This window comes from Theropithecus gelada, chromosome 1, assembly GCF_003255815.1.
Source record: "Theropithecus gelada isolate Dixy chromosome 1, Tgel_1.0, whole genome shotgun sequence".
NCBI classification, from domain to species: Eukaryota; Metazoa; Chordata; class Mammalia; order Primates; family Cercopithecidae; genus Theropithecus; species Theropithecus gelada.
In genome coordinates this window covers 23,363,992-23,371,265 of record NC_037668.1, presented here as the reverse complement: position 1 = coordinate 23,371,265, position 7,274 = coordinate 23,363,992, and the positions used below count along the sequence as shown (strand labels likewise).

General features: G+C 38.6%; 1 pseudogene across 1 annotated transcript; it reads right to left on the bottom strand.

Moving 5' to 3' along the window:
• Positions 1-1,686: 1,686 nt before the first annotated feature.
• LOC112630068 lies at positions 1,687-2,112 on the bottom strand (annotated as a pseudogene). Its single transcript, XR_003120805.1, has one exon. The product of XR_003120805.1 is annotated as a 28S ribosomal protein S21, mitochondrial pseudogene (transcript).
• Positions 2,113-7,274: the final 5,162 nt, after the last annotated feature.

Below are 7,274 nucleotides of genomic sequence, written 5' to 3'. Positions count from 1 at the left end.
AGAAGAATGATACAACAGAGAGAACAGCATGTATTTAGATTATAAACAGGAATAAAGTGTGTAAATAGACTTCTGTCTCATCACTCCACTGGAAATGCCAGTTAGCTGAATCCCAGCAGTGGGCACAGGTTAACTTCTTAGCCAAGAAGCTCTTCAAACACTATACAAAATCAGCATCTGAAGGGATGTCCCACTAGCTCTTCAGTCTCAGTGTACCTAAGCAGAGCTTGCCATACATTTCTACCCTTTACCTGATCTATCTACTCTACTAAAGTCCCTATCTGATTGGAATGGGAACTTTCTCCAGTGCCGTATCTCATCACATTCTCCATATAATTGCTACATCTTAGCATAGTCGAAGGCACCTAACAGGTGCTGAATTAATGCTGAATGAATTCATGAAACACTGCCCACTTACCTAAGTCATTGGCCGTGACCCATTCAGACTGCTCCCCAGAAGAAACATTCCTGAAATCCTATCTATAGCAAGAACCTGGATAGTTTGACAGGCCTGTGGAAGCAGGCTGATCACAAGAAGACTGTAATACCTGAAAGCAATCTTGTCCAGGTGGGAGAGCTAGGACTCCAGGCCTTGCAAAGGATTGGGACCCGAGCAGGAGGAGACACACACGGAAAACTCAGGTAGTGACTAGGCCTGACTCACTGTTCTTCTTTGTCCTCATTCACAATAGGGGTAGCCTCAGAACACCATATTCTGCTGTGCGGTTTGTGCCATGTACACCTTCTAGGGAAGTTGGGGTAGGTACCATTCACATTGTGCTCAGTGGGACTGACTGCCTCTGCTGGAGTTGTGCAGTGTACAACCAGGATGATCCTGTACGGATCACCTAGGAAAAGGGGCAAAGTAATAACCAGCAGGAGCCCTCACCTGGGTGGGTCAGCAGCTGAGCTTTCTCTTTCAAAGAAAAAAATAAGGTTTATCTGTAACAGCAGAGGGCATTCCACTCTAATGGATCCTTGAACTTACTATGAGAGGCAGAGCCAACTTTTCAGAAATGAATTTACACCATCCTATCAGCTATGGAGGACTGTTTTTTTTTTTACTTTCAACAAATTTTTCATTGTAGTAAAACATAAAATTTACCATCTTAACCATTTAAGTGTACAGTTCAGTGGCATTAAACACATTCACCTTTTTGTGCAACCACCGTCACCATCCATCATCCATCTCCTGTTTTGTTTTTTTTTTTTTTTTGTGGAGTTTCACTCTGTCACCTGAGCTAGAGTGCAGTGGCATGGCCTTGGCTTACTGCAACCTCTGCCTCCCAGGTTCAGGTGATTCTCCTGCCTCAGCCTCCTAAGTAGCTGGGACTACAGGCACCTGCCACTATGCCTGGCTATTTTTTTTTTTTTTTTTTGTATTTTTAGTAGAGATGAGGCTTCACCATATGGACCAGGCTGGTTTCTTGAACTCCTGGTCTCAAGTAGTCTGCCCGCCTTAGTCTTCCAAAGTGCTGAGATTACAGGCGTGAGCCACCATGCCTGGCCATCATCTCCTAAACTTTTTCATCTTCCCAAACTGAAACTCTGTGCCTATTAAACAATAACTCCTCATTGCCGCCTCCTCCAGCCCTAGCAAATACCATTCTACTCCTAGACTACTTTCAGACTCAGTTTCTTCTTTCACTTAATAAAAGACAGGGTTCACTGCTGACTAATGGGATTGTTTCTATATGTGGAGGCCTTCTTGCAAACATGTGATTGAGTTTATTGCAGAGAACGGTAATAGGAAATGAGATTGTAGAAAGGAAAGAGATGGAGACAAAATTGGATGAGGGTTTCACACTGGGTGTCCCATCCACAGGCCTCAGCAACCCTGCCACAGATCTGCCCGATTCTTTCACATCAAGAAGTTGATCTTGGAGCCATTTCTATGTTGTAGATCTGCTGGCACCTTTCATAGCTTTCCCTCTGTCACTGGTGGCATGGCTTTTCATTATACCGTGGACGTTTAGTGTCCTCAAGGAGCCCATCCATAGTGAGGATTCTGTTTAGGGTCCTGTATGCACCTTCCACATTTCCTTCCTGTACCATCGCAGCACTGGTGATGAACTTCAGATGTTTTGCCATGACCTTGGATTTAAATCTCCACTCTGCAGAGCCTGGCACGCTCAGTACCTAGTCGACTCTGGCTATGGAGGATTTTAAGTTGCTTAGAAATATGTGTGTTTGCCTGTTGGTGGGACTGTAAACTAGTTCAACCATTGTGGAAGACAGTGTGGTGATTCCTCAAGGACCTCGAGCTAGAAATGCCAGTTGACCCAGCCATCCCATTACTAGGTATATACCCAAAGGATTATAAATCATGCTGCTATAAAGGCACATGCACATGTGTGTTTATTGCGGCACTATTCACAATAGCAAAGACTTTTAACCAACCCAAAAGTCCATCAATGATAGACTGGATTAAGAAAATGTGGCACATACACACCATGGAATACTATGCAGCCATAAAAAAGAATGAGTTCATGTCCTTTGTAGGGACATGGATGAAGCTAGAAATCATCACTCTGAGCAAACTGTAGCAAGGACAGAAAACCAAACACTGCACGTTCTCACTCATAGGTGGGAATTAAACAATGAGAACACTTGGACACAGGGTGGGGAACATCACATACTGGGGACTGTCATGGGGTGGGGTGAAGGGGGAGAGCTAGCATTAGGAGATATACCTAATGTAAATGATGAGTTAACGGGTGCAGCAAACCAACATGACACATGTATACATATGTAACAAACCTGCACATTGTGCCCATGTACCCTAGAACTTAAAGTATAATTTAAAAAAAGAAATATGTGTGTTTGCTTTCTCCAATTGTAAAATATTTTAAACAATTGTTGTTTTATTTATTTGCTAAATACATTATATATTTACATGGCTCCAAATTTAAAATGTATGAAAGATCATGCATATCCTCATTTAGTTAAGATAAACTTTTGAAAGCAACCTATTTTATCAATTGCTTAGGTAATATTTCAGAGAAATTTTATGCATAAACAGATAGCTAAGTACATATATGTTTGCTTCTCATTTTTGTACAAATGGCAGCACACTATACACATTTTACTGTATCTTACTATCTTCAGTAAACGAGAAGTCTTAAAAGATTATTCTCACCAGTACATAAAAAATTTATTCACTTTTATAGCTGAATAATATCCCATTACAAGGATGTAACATAATTAATTTAAACTTTCCTCTGTTGATGGACATAAAGATTGTTTCTAACTGTTGCCTATTTCAAATAATAATGCAGCTAATTAATTTGATTACATGCTGACTAAAATGTGAACCCTATTGAGAAAGAAGAGTTTTTGTCTGTGTTAATCACTAATGGATCCCCAGTGTCCACAGCAGTACCTTGTACATAGTAGCTGATCAATAATTATTTGTGCAATTAATCCACTATTTCATATATACATCCACATCTATCTATGCCTATATCTATATTTGGATCAACTGTATCTACCCATGTGTCTATCTAGCCTCCAATATAGAACATACATCACACCAAGAAATTCTCTTATCCCTCTTTCTGTTCAGTACACATTTCTCACCCTGGACCAACTTTTTTCTGATGTTTACTACTATCAATTAGTTTTGCTTGATGTTAGACATCATATAAATGGAATCATACAGTGTATTCTTTTTTGTTCTGCTTTGTTTCATTTGATATAATGTTTGTGAAATTCATGCATGTTATTGTATGTATCAGTAGTTTACCTTTTAAAATTGTTAAATATTTCACCACTATATGAATATATTGAAATTTATTTATCCTCCTGTTGATGAACATTTAGGTTGTTTCCAGTTTTTGGTTATGATGAGTAAGATCATTATACACATTTTTGTATAAGTCTTTTTAGGACATATATTTTTATTTATCTGGAATAAACATTAGGAAGGGAATTGCTGGGTTACAGGGTAGGTGCACGTTTAATTTTAGAAATACTGAACAGTCCTTCAAAGTTACTGTCCCATTTCATATCATCACTAGCAATATATGAAAGTTGCAGTTGCTCTACATCTTCATCAACATTTAGTGTTGTCAATCTTTCAATTAGAGACATTCTGGTGGATATGATATATACTTCATTGTAACTTTAGTGCACATTTCCCTGATGATGAATAAGGTTAAGTACCTTTTCACATGCTTATTGAACATTCACACGTCTTCTTTTTTTTTTTTTTTTTTTTTCTTGAGACGGAGTCTCGCTCTGCCTCCCAGGCTGGAGTGCAGTGGCCGGATCTCTGCTCACTGCAAGCTCCGCCTCCCGGGTTCACGCCATTCTCCTGCCTCAGCCTTCCGAGTAGCTGGGACTACAGGCGCCCGCCACCGCGCCCGGCTAGTTTTTTGTATTTTTTAGTAGAGACGGGGTTTCACCATGTTAGCCAGGATGGTCTCGATCTCCTGACCTCGTGATCCGCCCGTCTCAGCCTCCCAAAGTGCTGGGATTACAGGCTTGAGCCACTGCGCCCGGCCACACGTCTTCTTTTGTGAAGTGTCTGTTCAAAAGTTTTGCCACTTTTGATTGAATTGCTCATAATCTTTTATCTTTGTTTCGTAGGAATTTTTTGTAATAGTCAAGGGACAAATATCTTTTTTCTATTCTGGCTGCTCTTTTAAAAATTGTGTCCTTTAAAAGAAAAAAATTAATTTTGATGAAGACCAATTTATCATATTGCTTTAAATGAGTAAAGCTTTTTGTTTCCTTTCTAAGAAATCTGTTTACCCTTAGGCCACCAAGACATTTTCCTATGTTTTCCTCTAGAAGCTTTATGGAACTGTGTTTTGTACTTAACTCTGTGATCTGTCTCAATTGTTATTATTATTATTATTGTATTCAGAAAAAAAATCTAAGGTTCTTGTGTTCCATACAGATAGGCAGTTGACCTGGCACAATTTGCTGATAAGTCTTTCTTCTCCTCAGTGCATTGACTTGGCACCTTGGTTTAAAAAAAAATCAACTGGGGTGCAGTGGCTCATGCCTATAATCTCAGCACTTTGGGAGGCTGCAGCAGGCAGATTGCTTGAGCTCAAAAGTTTGAGACTAGCCTGGGCAACATGGTGAAACCCCATCTCTACCAACAATACAAAAAGTTAACCAGGCGTGGTGGCATGTACCTGTGGTCCTAGCTACAAGGGAGGCTGAGATAGGAAGATTGCTTGATCCCAGGAGGTGGAGGTTGCAGTGAGCTGAGATCAGTGCCACTGCACTCCAGCTTGAGTGACAGAGTGAAACTCCATCTCAAAAATAAATAAATAAATACATAAATATTTTTAAAAAGAAAAAAACTGATTTTTGGTATGTGGTTTTATGTACAAATTCTGTGTGTTCCATTGATCTATTTGTACGTCATTATGCCAATACCATACTGTCTTCATTACTGTATTAAGTCTTGAAATCAGAGTGTCGAAGACATTTTATACCTTACTTATTTTCTTAAAATTGTTTTGGATATTCTAAACTTTTGCATTTAAATAAATTTTAGAAGTAGCTATTCAACATGTTCAAAAAAGCATACTGGGATTTTGGTATGGATTGCACTAAATCTATAGATTAATTTAGGGAGAAGAGATTCGTAACATTTTTGAATATGCCTATCTACAAATAAGGTATAACTCCCCATTTATTTAGGTTTTAAATTTCTCTCAGTGATGCTTTGTCATTGTCAGTGCAGCAGTTTTGTAAGTATTTCATTAGATCGTTTCCTAGGTACTTAATATATGTTGATGCTATTGTAAATGGCGTTGTTTTGAAATGTTATTTTCCATTTCTTTGCTCCTAACCTATTAAAAGGAAACTGACTTTGTATTTTTCCCTCAAATCCTCCAATTTTGATAAATTATTATTTTTTGGTAGGTGTTTTTTGGTAGAAACCATATATTTTCTATGAACATAACTAAGTTGTCTTCAAATAATAGCAGTTTTACCTCTTTATTTTTCCAATTTTTATGACTTTTATAATTTTTGTCTTTTCACATTGCACTGGCAAGGGCAGATAACAAAATGTAGAATACAGGCAGTGAGAATAGAATTTATTGATTTTTTCCTAATCTTAGTGTGGTAACTACAGGTTCTTCATCATTATCCTTTATCAACTTAAAAAATTTCTTTCGTTTTTAGTTTATTGAGAGTTTTTTTGTTTTGTTTTGTTTTAAATCATGAATAAAGGCTGAATAAAGCTATTAAGATGATTCAGCTCTCTAGGCCTTGCTCTCCTAGAGTTTGCTGGAATAAAGAATGCTTAATTTGTGTTCCATGAACACATATAGGTTACCTATGTGAGAGATGTGACTCTTGGAAAGAAGTGAACATACCTTAGCAGAGAGAAGTTGCATGAGTTTTGCTTGCTTAATATACCAGTTACATTATTTGTCAATGTTCAAGAAAGAAAACCGGGGTCCAAAGAGATTATCTAACTTGTTCAAGGTCACACAGTAAAGCAGTGTGTCAATATAATAGTTTTTAACACTTGATATAATGTCCTTATAGAAAGCAGTGCAAAAAGAAGACTGTAATACACACAGGGAAGATAGTCAAAAGTGGATATTGGTGGTCATAATTCCAGAAATCTACACCAATGCTCCCTGATCCAGTGCCCATCGCCTCTATATCAAAATCTTCTCATTACATTGGGAAGTTAATGGAAAGCTGGGAAGACTCAATTACAGATTTGTATTATGTCACGAGATACGGGTGAAAGATACCACAATGAGCTAGAAAGAATCAGGATCCAGGGCTCCAGAGGCAACTCTGACACTACCCCACTGTGTGACCCCTGCCAAGTCACTGCATCTTTCTTGCCCTCAATTTCCGTTTGAAGAGAAAGGAACTGAACTAGATTGAGTCCTTACTGAATGATTCACAGACTAGAAGGCGCCATCAGGCCCCCTTCAAAGCAGGGAAGGATAGTCATGAATGAACCCAGAGGAAGGCTGTTTGCCTCAAAAAAAATCTCTCCTACTTTGTCTCTCTCTCCTCTTCTACCCCCACATTGTGTCCAACATCAACAACACTTTCCTTCATTCAAATCTGAACCTGGTCATTCTTCTCATAGAGGGAAAACTCCTGAGCTAGTTGATTTCTAAGTTTCCTTCCTGCTCCAACACTCTGAATATGTGGAAGGCTCTTTCCTTTATACTTTGACCTTTTGTCATCTAGTTAAGGTCTATTAGTCATTTCAGTAAGTTCCACTTATTTTAAAGTAATAACATTGCCTTCATCATGGGGATACTCTACAAATGGGG